We start from the raw sequence: 17,653 nt of genomic DNA, 5'->3' as shown, positions 1-17,653 counted from the left end.
TCATGTGAAACTTATATAAAAATCGCTTTAATTATAAATTGTTAAAATACGTAATCCTAACAAGGAAAAGCCTCTTAGATAGTGAAGTTGTTAAGCACAGTCGCAAATCGTCTCTAAGTACGATTCTCGACCATCGACATCGTGATCAAAAACATCACACAAAATATCGAGCCGAATTTAACATAACAAAACTGCTCCACGTGTCATCTACCCGTGTTCAACATTCTATTTGCTTAGTGGTGTATCATACAAAGCAATCAAAAGACGAGAAGCTCGTGCATACACGCGCATGCCCTCCCCCCAAAATGGGAAACAATAAACTCCACAAACTAACAAAGCATAAATGTCCTGCTGTCTGTAAATAAGACTAAAAACGAACAAAACTTGCTTCTCCATTGCGCCACGTTTTTGTGATGTTTGCGAATATGGCCATAACAGGTGATTGAAGCTGTTGCTGCTACTGTTTCATTAGCAAACTTTTCTTGATGTATCATTGCCGCACCGTTAGAAATGGCGCTCGCTGTCCGTGTGTCTGTCCTTCATACAAAATTTCGTTTGTTCCGCCACCTACTCAATCGTTAGACATGGCTGGTCCGGATGTGTGTCGGTGTGCGTGTCCCTTTTTGTTTTGTTGCATTTACAGCCCGAGATAACGACAAAACACTCAACGTGCAAGTAACGAATTTTTCGCTCCGCCTTTTGAGATGATGAAAGAAGCAGAGCGCACCCAGCATCCAAGCTCAGCCTCCGCTAACGGCAGCCTTCAAACACTGCCACAGGACGACTAGCTTCCATCACTTCAAACCATAAGGCGAACTAATGATGCACTTCATACATAAAAGATTTGTTTGAGCGCCGGAAGCTGGGCGTGTGTTGTATCGCGATCACACTCCTCTTACTCCGGTTGCTGCTGGAGAGCAGATACAGGCGCGGCGTGGAAGGAAAATGTCTCCGTGCAAAGATAATACACTATAGCGAAAGTAACAGGCAACAAAAAAATGTCGAAAACAGTGTACAAATAAACAGCTCTAAAGTTTCACACGCGTTCTTCAAGTAAGCTTCCTTCCGTGAGAATGCATTGGGTTGCAAAATGGGCAGGACTTTCGCACCAACAAACACACTCCTTGGGACAGAACATTGACAGTATATGAAGGTACTTTAAAATGAAAAACACAAAGGCAAAAGCAGAAAGACAGCTAAAAGTCACAAAAACACCAAAACATGACAGACAAAAACGAAAACATTCTTCCACGTAGAAGATTGGCACTCTCGAAGCATCAGCAGCCAACATCTCCGACGTGCAAAAGTAGCATCTTCAGCAATGATAAATCTCAGTCTCTACCTCGGGTTTTTTTTTATTCTCCCCCGGTCACAAAACGCCCTTGTCACGCATCCGATGATGGATGGGAAGAAGAACAATATTAAAATAAAAGCTCCACAACCTCAAGAAGCTGTGTGGCCTGTACTGTTTTAGGAGAAGTTATGTTTTGGTTTTTGGCTGTTGTTCACTTTCACAGTCTATTTGAGGCGTGCTTTCATCTTGAAAATTTTCCGGCCATACCGTGGCACCTGTGGCGTACGGACACAAACACACACCGAAACACATACGCCAAGCCTGGTGCCTAGTGTGTATGAGGAAGAGAGAGAGAGAGACAGTAAGAATCGTAATCATCGTAAGCTTCTTGATGTCCACCGTCCGTAACGCCCACAGGCCTTTTGTGGTCATAAAGCAGCACAGCTTTTCCCTGGTGTAAAACCTGCCACCCACCAAGGTGTGTAAAATGTGTAGGCTTGGCGGTGGTGTTCTCTGTTCACGCGCCCGTACCATTTTATGTCGATCGACGAGTTTCTGGTACAGTGCCCAATACTACCTTTGCCCACTTTAATGATTATGAAAATGTATGACGCTGCGTTTCGATGGGTAGTTTGAGTAGTGTTTTTTCACTTACCTTTACAACGCTTACCATTTTCCTTGTCGACGATCTTCAAACGTGGTAGAGAAAACTGTTAGATGGAGACGCCTGGTGGTTGGTGTGTTAAATTGATATATTTTTACAAGTTTGCTCAATACTACCGCCATCATCATCGGCAACACTCGGGGGAATTTTCTATGGCATGGTGCGACACGGCATTCACCCATCGCCCGCGCACACATGTGTTCGAACTAAAATGTGCCCGAAGGCGAGCACGGCGCGAGCAAGCGAAATAGTCGAAATGGAAAGCTACCGACAAACATGAAATTTCTAACTTTAAACCGTATACTATGAAGCAAGACGCAAGTCACCCCTGGACACGTCGCCTGGGTTATGAGGTGAAAATTGACAAACAACGTTTTCGTGGGTTGAAATTAATATTTCCGTCACTTGGAAGCCGTGCGACAGTACTACGCAACTGTCGCGCGTCGGAAAAGGCGTTCGTGCTGTGCCGTGGGTAAAGAGATTGAAATTTCAGATTGGAATTGATATATCTCATAAAAAGTTTTAGTGTGTAGTGTGCAGTTTAGCAAGGTTATTCGTCATTTAGCAAATAATTTGTATGATAGAAACAGGTATGGAGAAATAATTTCGTTGCCTAACACTGCTATTCCCAAGTGTAAGTGCAAGTTTTTGTTTTAAAAATGGATAATACGAAGATATTCAGTAAACAATTTATTAAACAAGAGGACAATTAAAGGGCAAACAATAATACAATATTTGAAAAGCGTGAATTATGTACTTAAGAAACTCCATTACTCCACTGGTAAGCTTAAAGTTAATAAGTATCTTAAGTGTGAGCTCTTGTATGCAATAATTTATTTGCTTAAAATTTTATCCTATGAGTGGTACAATTCAATTAGCTAAGGGACAATCATCGTTTTGCTATTTAACTACCAGAAGACTTAAAAAAGTATTATACCTTGAGCATACAAAATATACTTATAGTAAGGCTTTACAATAAAAATCTGTTTTTTTTTTTTTATTCATAAGGGACGGCCTGGCCGTATTGCTAAAATTCTGTTGATGAACAGTAAACATATGACAGCATTTTCAATCGATATGAAGCAGCTTTATTCAAATGCTAGTGTAGATTTTAGTTGCAAAAGCTTATGAGGAAAATCCAAGCCTTTTTAATATGCTGGTTTTATGCTCTAAGATGCTCTAAGACTTGAAGCTAAAGGTTATCAAAGGGAGCCCTCGATAGTGTGCCTCTCCTGGATTCACGTCTCGTCCTAGAGATCTCTAGGAAAAACCTACCAATTGTGCGTTAAAAAATGGTTGTTATCGATCACACTGAGAGAGCTAAGCTGTCCGCCATTTAGTAATGAAATACACAAATGAACAAATAGGATTCTTCTAAACAGAATCGTCCTTGTTACAATCACTTAATAAGACACTGGAGGTCCGTTTTGAAAAATATATTTAGGAAAATGAGAGCTTATTGTCCGTCACATAGACTTATATGTTACCTTAGCAGCAGTGAGCAACAGGATAGTTTCTGGATAATAATTAGCCAATTATTCTGTAGGAAAGTCGAAGTAGCAACTGAACATCAAAGCTTAAAAAGAGCAGAAAAAGCCGTAAACACCTTTACGGTAACGTTGGTTGAGGTTCCAATTTATTGGCGAAGGCACTATTGGTGTAGAATTTAAGAAATATGTAATCCATTGAGTAAAAAACGATACCTTCGTTTCATAGCCTTCAAAAAGCTATTTATTCTATTGATTAATTTCTATTTTTTAAAGCATAAATTAATACGCAAAGGATTGCATACCTTTCGGCGTGTCGGTGTGATTTTTTTATAAAACCTAGCGAAGCATCATAGATGTTAGAAGCAGCACGTTAACGCTTCGTGTTTAGTCTTGATAGGATCAGATATAACGGACTGGCAAATTTTGGAAAATCTACTGCTTCTATTTATGTTTCTGGTAGTAAAATTCAATTTCGGCTGATATTAACGTACCATAATTAGCCTAATAAATGTGATGTTACTTGACAGTGTTCCGCATAGATTTATCATGAAGATATTTGCGCTGTGACACATGTGACACTGCTGCATGTATTTGCTATGTAATCACCACACCAGCATTAGGCAATGTAACACCCAGTCAGAGTGTCATACTAAGACCAATAAAAAAAAAGTACGCAAACACACAGACACACACACACCGCTAATGGTACGCGAATTATGAATAAGTTAGTGCAAACGCGATCGTGCGGCCGCTCATTTCAATATTACTGCCTAACACAAGCGCCAAACCACAAACACACATAAAAGCGCGACACCGCCTTGCCGCTCTCGTTCATCATCGATTATGGTCGCCGGGGAAATTGGTCCGTGCTTTGTGTTGTACAGGCCGTCGAGTGTTTGCGGCCCGCTCGCAACAGAAAACCACACCAAAACGACTCGGAATCAACGTGTTGTGTGCAATCCAACGAAACGAAGTGCGTGAAACACGCAACCGTACCGAAAGTCCGGCAGGTCACAGTTATAGCCGGCCACCACAACCCACTCACCCGCGGGCCACCGGTTGATGATGGTGGTCGTTGCCATCATCATCATTATTGCCGACGGGAGGAAGCGAAAATGCTTCGAGATGTGTGACCGGTGTTGCTTTCTATGTGGTTTTGCTAACCCAATCGATTCCGACCATGGCACCGTATAGCAGCGAAGGCGGACGCTAGTACACGACACCAACTCACACAGAACGGGCCAGAAACTGCCCGGATCACGATTGTTCAATATTCCTGCCATTCGGTCGGTAACCGGCGGAAACACCGGCAAACGGCAAATCACGGCTCACATGGGCCAGGGCAGCAGGTTGTTAATCGATTTGCGAGAGGACATTTTTGCTTCGATTTTCCAAACTGTGGCCGTGTGACGAGGAGGGCGTTTCGGCGAACGTGACCTCCTTTGTGGGCCTCCGGTGCGTCGAGTATACTAATTTTGAAACGTTTGAAACGCGTTCCAATAGAAGCTCTGGCAGTTTCGATGGAGAATGGTTTGCTTGTAGCGTTCGAACCGGATGGAAATGTTGCAAGCATGTCGTTGTCGATAAATTTTAAAAGGTTTGAAAGATGCGATGATTTAGGCATCGCATAACGGGAACAGCAAATACGCTGTGATGCTATTGGATTTTATAAATCAACCTGGATAAGGAGTACGTGCTTGTGTTGAGGCATTTTAAAATGCAGAGGTTGAGAAGAGATTCATATTTTCTTACCCTAAGGTGGGCAGAGACGATCAAAAATTATTATCATGTCGCTCTCAGCTAGTTATGAATCCACGTTGACATCAACTTTTATCTCAAAATCATAAAATTTACTAATTTTTTTCAGAAACTTTTAAGCAGCAGTAAAACAGCGCCGAAGCTGCAGAAATATTTTTGGAAAAAATATTTTAATTTGTGTTTTTAATGTTTCGTTTGCAAATTTTTATCAATAATCTTTGAGTGTTTTTTTAAATCTTTTTTGTTTTTTTGTAATTCCACGAAAAAAGGTTTTTCTGCGGAAAATTGGCAATGTGGAAGATCGGTTAAATCCACTGTTTGCTGGTTGAAAAGATTTTTTTTTTAAGTAAGTAAGTAAGGCCTGTCTGCATGGTATCAACATGACTAGTAAGCCATTCGAGGGCCGGCGTGCACTTGGAAATTCAAAGGTCATTACTATAAACAATGGACAAACATACAAGCTACAACTTATTCCAATTCAATTCCATGTGGTGTCGAAACTCGTTCGAAAATTCTTCCCATTGAAAGTGAAAGTTTACCCGATGTTTCCGTTCGCGAGCTTTGCGCTACAGTAAATTATGACCATCCGAAACCAATTGCCACCGAGGCGGTAGAAAAACGAACCTTCAAAAAGGATTTGCTGAAGCCTTTTGCAAACCAGTTGCCCTTGCCTGCCCGCCGAAAAACCCGCGTGTAAGAAACGATTATTCATCTTTCGATTTATTCACGCTTAACAGCCCGCCGTAATGGATGATGATAGAAAAGAGCTGAAAGAGGAAGCAAGTGGACGTCGGGGCTGGGTCTCGTGGGGCTTTCCGGTTTTGTGTTCTCCGCACACTGTCTTCCCGACCGTCACAAGCAAATATTGATCTTCTTCCCCTTTTTTGTTGGGGGTTTGATTTTCCATTGGGCACATTGGGGGTTTTCTAGCCGGGCTTCGCTTCGATCGAGTTTTCCGCGAACAACCATCGAACGCATTTTGGCGCAAAATTTCGCCACAGCAAATAAGCGGGTCCAAAACCTACTCGGTGAAAAACGAAAACCAACAAAAAATATGATAGGAAATAGAATACTGCAAACGAAAAAGCTTCTTAATTACATATCTCCCTACTCAAACAGCGGTACGCCCGGCACTGGCAGCACCAACCGGTGGCAGATGGGAAACTTTACGCTACCCTGCTTCTTCTCATTCACACCCCGAACTTTCCCTCCCTTAGGTTGTGTTTTAATTTCATCAACATCCGCTTTTTCTCACTCGCTGCTCGCTTTGCTTTTTTTCGCTTTACCTCCTCACAATTCCTTCAAACCCTGGCACGCGCCGAGACGCGGTTTTTAATGCTGTAGCCTCCCGCCTTCCCGTGGTAGAGTAAAAAAAAAACCACTACTCTGCTAGCCTGAGACTAATGTCGGATTACCGCCAATGCGGCATTACAATGCGGAAAATGGTGTGCGCGGCGATTTCCACTCGATCATGTCGGCGAGCAGTAACCTTTTCGGTCGTCCGTTGGCGATGGTGGCGGTTGTTTTCACCCTACCGCCAAGGCTGATTCGGCAAATTTGACTTTTGTTTCATTCACGCTTTGATATGGCGAGCGTCAAAGAAAAGAGAGAACGCAATTGAAGGAAAAAAACACATGGAAAGATATGAGACACGCTAGACGGTTAGTAATATTAATAATAAAAACAAGCTCACTCACTCAAACAAACTGAAAATGAAAGTAAGCAAGAGTGGGAAAGAGATGGAAAAAGAAGGCAAATTTCGTGAAGAGAGAGAGAGAGGAAAGAAAGTCGACAAAGTGATAAAAGAAAATGAGAGACTATATATTTTACGATAATTTTTCAAACCAGTATGCAGACAAGCGGCAAAAGTACTAAGGGAAACTCGCGCTCAATTTGCCTCCCTTTAACGCGATCAACCCCAGACTTTGCGCGTGTTTAGTTGTATGTTCTATGGAAAAGCGCAACAAAGCAACTATACTGACCCCTTGCGCTCCAGACGCTCCAAACACTCCATCGTTTAAGAACCGAAAAGCTCTAATTACTAAAGCTCTTACTGGTTGTGCTTGTGAACGGTTTACAGCCAATTGTGCTGTAAGTGGACACCGGTCAAGCTTTTTGTTTGCTTCTGTGGAGAGCCGATGTAAACCAAGCGCTGGTTTTTTGCTTGTAATATGCGTGCACAACACCAGCACAACATTCCACGTGTTCACGAACCGCTTAACATTGGTGGCGATTAATTTTTAATTGATTACGCCTTTTTTATTTTATCTTTCCTACAAGACAAACCTCACACCGATGGAGGCTCGATGAAGCTTTTGCTTTTAATTGGTTTTTGTACAAAAATTATTTTGATAATGTAATGTTAAACGATTTTATGACGTATAAATATTTTTTTCGGATTGTAAAAAAAAGGTTTTACTTCGAAATTCATTTTCATTGCCGAAATGCTTTCGGTAAACACTAACCAAAAACCAGAGTCACATAAGAAGAATGGTCCATTTTTTTATGGCTTCCAACGACATTTTTTATGTGCTTTTTACACACCTTTTTTGTCGATTTTTTTTCCTTTTCACACCACAAGTATTACTCTGGTAACCTCTTGCCTTATTAAAATAAAACCTCCCCTTTGGTGACCACTTGTGGCGTTGGACTGTCAAATGGTCCTTCTGGTTTACACTTTCTTCCAAAAGCACCATCACACACCAGGAAGGCCAAGGGGGAACCACATTACCAAATAATGATGATGATGGTTTTTTTTTCTTTTTAAAGAAAGCATGAATGGGCATTTGTTAAAGGTGGGAGTGTATATCCGGACATTTGCTAACAGCGTGGCATAGGGTGCGCTTTGCTGGGGTTGATAAAATCGTTCAAGTGTGTAGAAAATTATGTGCAAAAGTACTACATCCTCCCATCAGCCTGTAACGATGGTTTCAGCTGAAGGAGTTGTCTTGATTCTTGACTGGTTGTTCTAGTTTGTATGTTGGATAAAGGAAATGGAATAGATGTTCGCCTTGCTTTTTTCTTTTGCAGATGACTACATTGGAATAACTACATGCTATCAGCTCAAGGGTAACACTCTCAGAGCAGTTCACAGTACTTACTAACATGAATTGTGATTCGTATGAACCGATCACACTTTAAAGTCGCCATCTGGCAATACAAAATCTTCTTCCCAGCCTCTTCAGCCTAAGTGGATGGCGTATCAAATATCCACTGGTTGAATTTTAGGTTGCCATTCTCACGATTTCACCCTCAGCTTTGATGTTACAACCTCAGAAGGTCTTGGCCTATTACTACAAGCATTTCGCGTTCAGTGTTCGCGGAGCTACCGGAAGGTCTCACCATGTAAGAGAACTAGTTGACTAGACAACAACCTAAAAGCCCCAAATTTCGCATTTCGTCAGTTTTACACACACTCCCAGCATTGTCCTCATTGACTTTGTTTTGCATTTTCTTTTAGCAATATCCACTACGATGTGCTATGCCAGTTGCTGTATACTTTGTGTAGGTCTTTAGGAGGATCTCTTTCATATTCGGGAGAAGTTTTCCGTTTGTCTTTCCTACAGATGCATAGAACAACTAGAGGACATTATCGCTAGCTGAATTTTGGCTCATGGTTAAATACTTCTCCTGGCGAGTCCAGGAAAATAAGGTTAACTCGTTAGACCTCAGCATAGGCTAGTGACGCCCGTCATCCCAACACGTTGTCAGCGGATTTACTGGCAGGAATTAGTCCTGTTCGATCCAAGAAAAAGCATATCCGTCTAATCCAAATAAATCAGATGTCACAGTCATACACACTAACAGTACTCGTTGGTTCCTCATCTTAGTCTCTTATAAGCTTCTCTAGCAACAGATTGATAAGGAAACAGGTGCTCGATGACATGCCCTGAATTAGTATTAAACGGTCAATAGTTTCTAATCGTTATTTATATGTGAATAAAGGAATTCGGTGAAGCGATCATGTAAATAAAATAAAATTTTGATACCTTTACCAACCTCCAAAAAACGGTACGGGGTGCTATCATTGAGTCCCCCGTAGGACTTCATTAAGACTTCATTTCGGTAGCCCTGGATGGAGAATAGCCAGTACTTTGAGACGATTTGTTTATAAAAATTACTGTGAATAACCCATAATACCATGTCCCGAGTTTCCAATCGTAGTCCTTATTCTGTAGCGTGGGTCTTGCAAGGCCTCTCCCCCAACCCCCTGTCCTGTCTAGCTGCGTAGTCTAGGATGCGTAGGCCTCGCTAGGATGCGAGGGCCTACGCATCCTAGCTGATTAAAGTCCCGTAGGATACCAGGGCAGAAGGACAACCAGCCGCCCCTAACATGGAGAATAGACGATAGTTATCACCCCCCCCCCCCACCCCTGCTCAATTAGCCCATCGCCCATTAGCCATCTTCCCAAGGGGTTGGGTTTCCCCGTGTACCCAAGCTCAGACTGTCGGAGATCTGTCGGAGATCGGATGCAGCCGTGGATGGAGGACCATGCAGCCCTAGATCGACTTTCCTGGAAACTGATTGGAGACCTGGCCATGTCAACGCGACGTGCTCAATCTTGCGCAGGCCAAAGAAGAAGAAGAAGAAGAACCCATAATACCAGACAAAAAAATTTCAAAAGAAAATTAAAGGAAACTTCCATTAAAAGTATATGAGTGTGTTCTTTCTGAGATGTAATATTTAATAGTTGAAAAATAATTTCATAACACTACAGTACCAGAGATTATCTCCTACCAAACAAACGTTTTGGAGTTCAGCATCACACCTTACCGCCATTTACTTTTTCCGGCCCCAAGGGACCTTTGTGCGGTTGGATGTGAATAATTCTTCTAGAAGCAACAAATCCTTCACAATGTTCTCGGTATTGCTTGCGCTTCAAAAACCAAAAAAAGGATGGCACAATGTTGAAGTTTAAATCCTGGCAGTTAAATAAAACAACCCAGGCAGCGCACAAGCAAGGGAAAGCTTATGTTCACGTGTTGATAGAAGGTAATTTAAAAACGTTTCTTCCGATTCTTGTGCTCCCCTAAACACCGGCGAGGAATCCGTGGACGAGAAAGGAACGTTCCTCATGCGAAACGAGATTGCTTCTTCATCATTTCTCACGGGCTTTGGCCATTTGGACAGTGGAAAAGCAGGCCACAACTCCTGGAGCAAAAGACCGTTGGGTCATTTAATCTTTTACCCGCTTACGAGACACCACAAGACCGGGCACACACGCTCTCGACGATCACGTGGCGGTCAAGATGGCTGACACGCCAACCACCAAAGTGGATTAGCACGGTTTTTTCCCTTCTCTTTTTCTTTCTCTCAGTTGTGGCGTTATATCCAACGTACAGAGATAAATAAAAGGAAAGGAAACTTCTTCTACGAGTGAGATTGTGAGTTCATTGAACAAAAGCGGGCAAGTCAGGTTTTGTTTTCTTTGCGTAAAGAAAATTTATAATGTGCTGTGAATAGGAATGGCACCCACTTGTCCTTCCGAGTCGTCTGTATTGGTGTTCTTTTGTGTGCATTTTTATTAAAAGAAAAAGTCCGCCTAGTGTCGTGAAAAGTAAAACTTTTTCATTACGAAAGCACCATTTTGTTTGGTGGCTAGCAAAAATTGGCGCTTATTTTACTAAAACAATGCCTTCAGTTGACGAAGCTGAATTCGCCTTGTGACTTGCAACACAGTCTCCCAATCGTTAACAATGATGGATGAAGATTTTCTTACTCAAGTTATTGTTTTCCCCGAAAGCTTACTGCGGAAGCCCATTACGACCATGCATTAATTGATGGAACCGATAACTTGTCAATATGTCCGGGCTCCAAAAAAAAAGTCACTTGTTGACTTTGACTCCCTCGTACGCGCTCTCTCTCTCTCTCTCTCTCTCTCACACACACACACACTTTCCAAGAAACGAAGTATCTTGATCTGTACAAAACATCCGGAGGACACACGGTAACAAAAAGTACTTCCTCCAAGCAAGCAAAAACTAAACCTCCTCTCTAGACATTAAACACTCCAACCCTTGTACAAATATGGTGAGCAATAATATGCTTGTTTAGGATACAGAACCATATCGAAAGAGCCTCACCGTTTTGTGTTGTGTGTTTATCCCATCCGTTTCTAGTCAATAATAGGGAACGATACGTCATTTCTCCCTCACCCTTGCTAGCAGCCCTCTTAGAAGAAGGCTGTTCGTTGATTACAGTACCAGCAACAGCTGGGTGCCAACGATATGGATAATTACCCACGAGCAACGATATGAGGGAGAGGGTAATGTCCTGCGGGTGATACTGTTTGAACGGGGTGAGAAGCAGTGTACGATCTTCTCATTCCATTTCCGGTGGGTTTTTGTTATTGCCCCAAGTGCATACGAAAGCGATAGCGTTTCGTTCGAAGGGAAGGCAGTAATAAAACAGACAGACAGTGGTCTTAAGCCGCTCCGGAAGTACAACACACGTGTATCCACTAGTTCAGTCTTTGAAGCAAAAAAAAAGCTGCTACTTAGGGCTACAGACTTGACAAGGCAAAGCCCTTCTGCTAGTGCTAGAGTTATCGATTTAATGATGGCAAAAGACCGAACCGGAACTAAGCGTACGTCAATATTAATGAAGTGCAAATTGTAGATATCGAATTAACCGCCCTCTGCGGAATGGAGAGTTGAAGTTCGGTAAAGTTAATCCACTCTCGTCTCGTCCTCTCGATGATGATGGTGCAAGTTTCGCTGGTCTTTAATTAGTCGTTTACAGCAAAAAACAGACTTTTTAGTGTGCACTATTAACTGCTGTTAGAGTTCCTGCGTGACACAATATATCTGTGCTTTAAAGAACTAGCTTCAAACAGTGGTGGATTCAACCTTTTGAGGCGGATCGGGTTGGGAAGATGTGCGTAAACGGTATGCAGCATGCCGTGATCCATTCAAAACTGAGCGAGCCATAGCCGATAAGTGCGCCCCGGGGGAATCAGGTTTAGGTGTTCCACAAGAAGATGTGCGGTACAAAGACGCATGAAACATTATGGGGTACGCCCCAATCGCAATAAAACTGAGCAAAATATCGTCGTTTATTGACAGAAAAGTCCCTTTTTCGTGGAATAACTGGACGAGAGGTAAAGAAATCGAGGTGAAGTATGGCGGCAAAAATGTGGGCGGCCTCAAGACGCATCCAACGGTATGCCGGACGCCAGGATCGGACCAGGAATGACCGAGTTATCGCCGGTTTTTCACGGGAATGCTGTTATTTTCCGCAATAACTCAGCAGCGGGTGGAAGGATCGGGTTGGGGTGTTCGGCAAAAAGATGCGCGGCCTCAAGACGCATCCAACGGTATGCCGTACGCCAAGATCGTACCAAGCATGACCGAGTTATCGCCGATTTTCCACGGGAATGCTGTTGTTTTCCGCAATAACTTGGCGGGCGGTGGAGGGATCGGGTTGGGGTGTTCGGCAAAAGGCGGCGCGACCTCAAGACGCATCTAACGGTATGCCGTACGCCAAAATCGAACCAGGAGTGACCGAGTAATCACCGATTTTCCACGGGAATGCTGTTGTTTTCCGCAATAACTTGGGTGGGAGTGGAGGGATCGGGTTGGGGTATTCGGCAAAAAGCGGCGCGGCCGCAAGACGCATCCAACGGTATGCCGTACGCCAAGATCGGACCAGGAGTGACCGAGTTAATGTCGATTTTCCACGGGAATGCTGTTGTTTTCCGCAATAACTTGGCGGGGAGTGGAGGGATTGGGTTGGGGTGTTGAGCAAAAAAGGGGGCGGCCTCAAGACGCATCCAGCGGTGTACGTTACGCCCGGATCGTACCAAGCACGGCCGAGTTATCGCCGATTTTCCGCGGGAATGCTGTTGTTTTCCGCAATAACTCGGCGGAGGGTGGAGGGATCGGGTTGGGGTACTCCGCAAAAATGTGGGCGGCCTCAAGACGCATCGAACGGTATGCCGGGCTCCAGAATCAGACCAAGAATAAACGAGTTATCGCCGATTTTCCACGGGAATGCTGCTGGTGGAATTTCCCGGAAGTTCCCCGTTATTTCCCTTTAATACTAAAAAACAAGTTTTAGAGGTCTTTTTAAAAGAAATTTTAAGAAAAAAACAAATTGATGATGAAAATATTAAAATTTGGAAAACACTCTTAAATTGACCGGAAAAATATTTGTCATGACGGAAAGAAAATAATTTTCGGACCACTTTTAAAATTTCCATTTGCTACCTCTTTGCCTAGTATGCTCTCCTGTTACTCCTGGTCGAATTTTGCCGCATCGAAATCCACAAAAATCTGGCACAAAAATCCGACCAGGGGCGACTGGTTATAACAGGAGAACATGACTTCGAGGAGGCAGCTCGGACCGGTCCAAAAATTCCAAATCCAGTTTTAAAATCCAAAATTAGTTTTCCAATCCCGAGGCAAAATTTAATGTTGAATTCCAAACTTAAAATTTCCAACGCAACTTTAACTTGGATTTCGATAATTAAATCTGATTTTGGAATTTTTTGGCCGGCCCGAGTTACCTCTTCGAAATCATGCTCTCCTGTTACTACAAGTCGCTCCTGGGCGGATTTTTGTGCAAGATTTTTGTGGATTTCGATGCGGCAATATCCGACCAGGAGTAACAGGAGAGCATATTAGGCAAAGAGGTAGCAAATGGAAATTTTAAAAGTGGTCCGAAAATTATTTTCTTTCCGTCATGACAAATATTTTTCCGGTCAATTTAAGAGTGTTTTCCAAATTTTAATATTTTCATCATCAATTTGTTTTTTTCTTAAAATTTCTTTTAAAAAGACCTCTAAAACTTGTTTTTTTAGTATTAAAGGGAAATAACGGGGAACTTCCGGGAAATTCCACCAGCAGCATTCCCGTGGAAAATCGGAGATAACTCGTTCATTCTTGGTCTGATTCTGGAGCACGGCATACCGTTGGATGCGTCTTGAGGCCGCCCACATTTTTGCCGAACACCCCAACCCGATCCCTCCACCCCCCGCCAAGTTATTGCGGAAAACAACAGCATTCCCGTGGAAAATCGGTGTTTACTCGGCCACTCGTGGTTCGATCTTCGCGGTATACCGTTGGATGCGTCTTGAGGCCACACATCTTTTTACCGAACACCCCGCCCCCCGCCCCCTAGCCGAATCCCCCACCCAGCTAGTGCAGAAAAACTGCGAAAAAGGGTATTTGTGGAATAAATTCGCAAGGTGTGGAGGAATTAGGATGAGGTGTTTGATAAAACAATGCGCGGTCAAAAAACGCACCCAATGGTATGCTGCACGCCCGATCGCACTAAAAATGACCGAGTTATTGTTGATTTTCCTCGAAAATGAGGCTGACAGAATTTCCCGGAAGGTTTTGGAAAATCATGCTTAGTGTCCTTTAATATTAAAATACACGTTGTGGAGGTTTTTTTAAAATATATTTTTATAGAAAAAACAAGAATAAGAATGAATTACATAAAATTGTTAATACAGACTTAAATGGAGCGGAAAAATAATTTCCATGACGGAAACAAATTATTTGCTGACCCATTTTTAAAATTTCGATTTGTTTCCTTCCCGCCTGCTGTGCATGTTGTCAAAATTTACTGCCTTGAAGTTTTTCCTGTTTTGAACCAATTTTCTACTGGGAAGCGACTTGTAGTAACAGGAGAGCATGCATTTGAGGAGGTAGCTGGTGCCGTGTCCGAAATATTTAAATTTCAAATTCAGTTGAAATATTTCAAAAGCTTTTAATCCTATTTCCGCCTACCAGAATGCAATCCGCTCTACATGGTTTGTATAGCTTTAGCATGCTATACATTTTATAGCTTTTCTTGTGCGCCGCAGAGTATGCAATGCGCATAGCAACCAGCTGAGCAAAATTCTATGTTTTTTCGCCAAAAAGGCTACCTCCTGCACTGGTATGTTCTCCTGTTACTAGAAATTAAATTTTGTTGCTAAATTGATGCTGCGCTTTGCGATACAAACCGGGGACAGGGATTGTTTTTCTGCGCCGAGGGAAGAAATAATTTGGCTACTAAACAAAATGTTAATTGAAGTTGGAAAATTTCTTTCTTTCTTTAAGCCCCCTTTTTTATTCGCTTTATTTAAACGTTACGATTCCGTGCCGTTTTCTTATCCCTTCCTGTGTTAATTTTGAAGATGTTTTTCAAGACATTTCCCCTTTACCCGGACATGCTCAATCATTCTAAGACTGAGAATAATTCTAAAAGGGGTTCACTAGCCGGCGAAGCCCCTGGCTTTTCTACAGCAGCGACGGTGTTGCTCGTCACATAGAAAATGGCATCGTCGTACAACGATTTTATAGTCATTCTGCTTGATCAATATTAATAGGCATTTCAACACCTAGCAATGGGACACGTGCTAGATTGTAATAAAGACCGTTTTGTCACCGTGATACTGCGTTACTTTTTCAAGTGTAGTTTACTGCTAGCAGTAAATTTGCTATGCACCTTACAAAAAAAGAGTGCTACGAAGCTATCATTCATATCTTCACAGCTGAATAGTTTCTATGACATGATTGCTTGCCGTTAAACCATTGCTTCGGATAAATAAATCATGGTTTTAGTTACAAAAATTATGCCCCATCGGCAGTTGGAAAAATATGACTTTAGGGACTTGAGGACAAGCATGAATATGTTAGAAATGCTTTCCTTACTACTTCTTTTGACGCTCGGCGCCGACACCTCGAAAGGCCTGCATAGCTTGATTACCAAATGCTGGTCCGGATAGGATAATCTACCCAGTCCTGCCGTTTCCTCTACCGCCCAAAACACCCTTTTTCTAACATTTTTAATATCAATTAAGCAAATTTGGAACGATTTGTGTTTTCGTAGAAGGGCCGGCCACACGATCTTCTCTCAAATACGAAATAACAATTCTTGCCTAACTTCAATTCGTAAGATCACAAAACCATATGAAGAAAATTACTGAACTACACACATGCTTAGCTTGAAACCACTTCCTACTAGAAGAACTCGAACTCCGCACATTTCGCTACTAGCAACAACCGGACAACAAGTTTCTTTCACGTCTTCCGCTGCAAAATCAGCAAACAAACGACGACAACCAACCTAATTTTTAAGAGTTATTCAGTGTTCGACCGGATCCATCGTCCCCGGGAAGCACATTGCCCGCTCGTTCACGGCTTTTATTCGGATCGATAGTGTCGCTCCAAACGTAAAACTGCTGAAAGCGAACACACCTGCCAGAAGAAGTTCACAAGAATTCGACTTCCGTTCACTCTTTCCCACGGTGTCTGGAATGATGCCACGACGGGTACGACTATCCCCGGTGATCGAGAGGTCCTCCGCACAGCTTAATCGGTAGAGGGGATACCGGCTGGATTGATGAAAACAAAGGAAAAAAAACACAAAGGAATCAGTAAGGAACATTCGTTTCGCATTTGGGGGCATAGTATGTATAGGTTAGCTATGGGATGGAAGACTTACCCGGGGGTTTACTTGGATCTCGCACGCATCTTCCTGCGCTTACGCTTCAACCTCCGCATACGCTTCTTACGCCACTGTGGAAGAATAATAGGAAGACACCGGGTGTTAGAGAACCACCAATTGTGCACACAATCCGCCTCAAGCCAAGAGAAAAAAAGGAGCGGTTCAGAGTCGAATGTGAAGAATTTTCTGTTCTACAACGCGTGGCAAAATATTAAAATTCAGCGACAAACTACTAAATGCACATAATTGGTCAATTTTTACAACATTACAACACTGTAAATGTGGAAACCTAGCTAACACCGCGGTGTGTCGCACATACATGTGCTTTCCATGCAAGCCATGACGCCCGGCCATGAAAAACGCACAGCACTCAGATTTTCGTCAAAAACACCACAATTCCTTGATAATTTAACAGAAAACTCTTCACCATCGTTCCCTTTACACACAGAATTATCACTTGCAGAACTAAATTCAGCTGATATACCTTAGCTCTCATTTTTCACGGCAGCAAAGACGGATTCACGTCTACACTGCACGAATTGATTGGATGAAAGAGGAAGTTTATCGGCGGAAGTCGACCAACTAGGCTTTGCCGTCAGCTCAATCCTCGAGCACGCGCGTGTAAACGGTTGGAACTTTAGTTCCGGGAACGATTCAAACCGTGAGCCGATCCGCTCCGAGGTGGTGTTGAATAAATTATTTTTTGAAATATTTTTTTTCATTTTATTGTTTTATTTTGTGCAAAAGCAGAGCAAGAGATCAAAATGAAAAATATTTTTCTTTATGACAACAAGCCATACACCCATTTAAAATTTTCATTACAGAAGCAACAAAAAATACTATTAAGATTTTATTCTTTTTATTCCGCAGTTTTTGTTATATTTGAAGTCGATTATGTTATGATTTTTATAGTTACATTTTCCAAATTAGGCAAAAAATTTGGTATAAGTTCGCATAATTCCTTCGAATGTTTAGCATTTGCCCACCCCTACATGCATTTTTTTGTC

The 17,653-nt window shown here is 42.5% G+C and overlaps 1 protein-coding gene across 1 annotated transcript in view; it reads left to right on the top strand.

Annotated features, from left to right (window-relative positions):
• Positions 1–17,653, top strand: part of LOC126563482 (sodium channel protein 60E) — a 106,520-nt gene that overhangs the window by 67,318 nt on the left and 21,549 nt on the right. The gene's annotated exons all lie outside the window — the stretch shown is intronic.

Source organism: Anopheles maculipalpis, chromosome 3RL (assembly GCF_943734695.1).
Source record: "Anopheles maculipalpis chromosome 3RL, idAnoMacuDA_375_x, whole genome shotgun sequence".
NCBI classification, from domain to species: domain Eukaryota; kingdom Metazoa; phylum Arthropoda; class Insecta; order Diptera; family Culicidae; genus Anopheles; species Anopheles maculipalpis.
The sequence above is the reverse complement of the archived record's forward strand: the minus strand, read 5'-3'. Positions and strand labels throughout refer to the sequence as shown.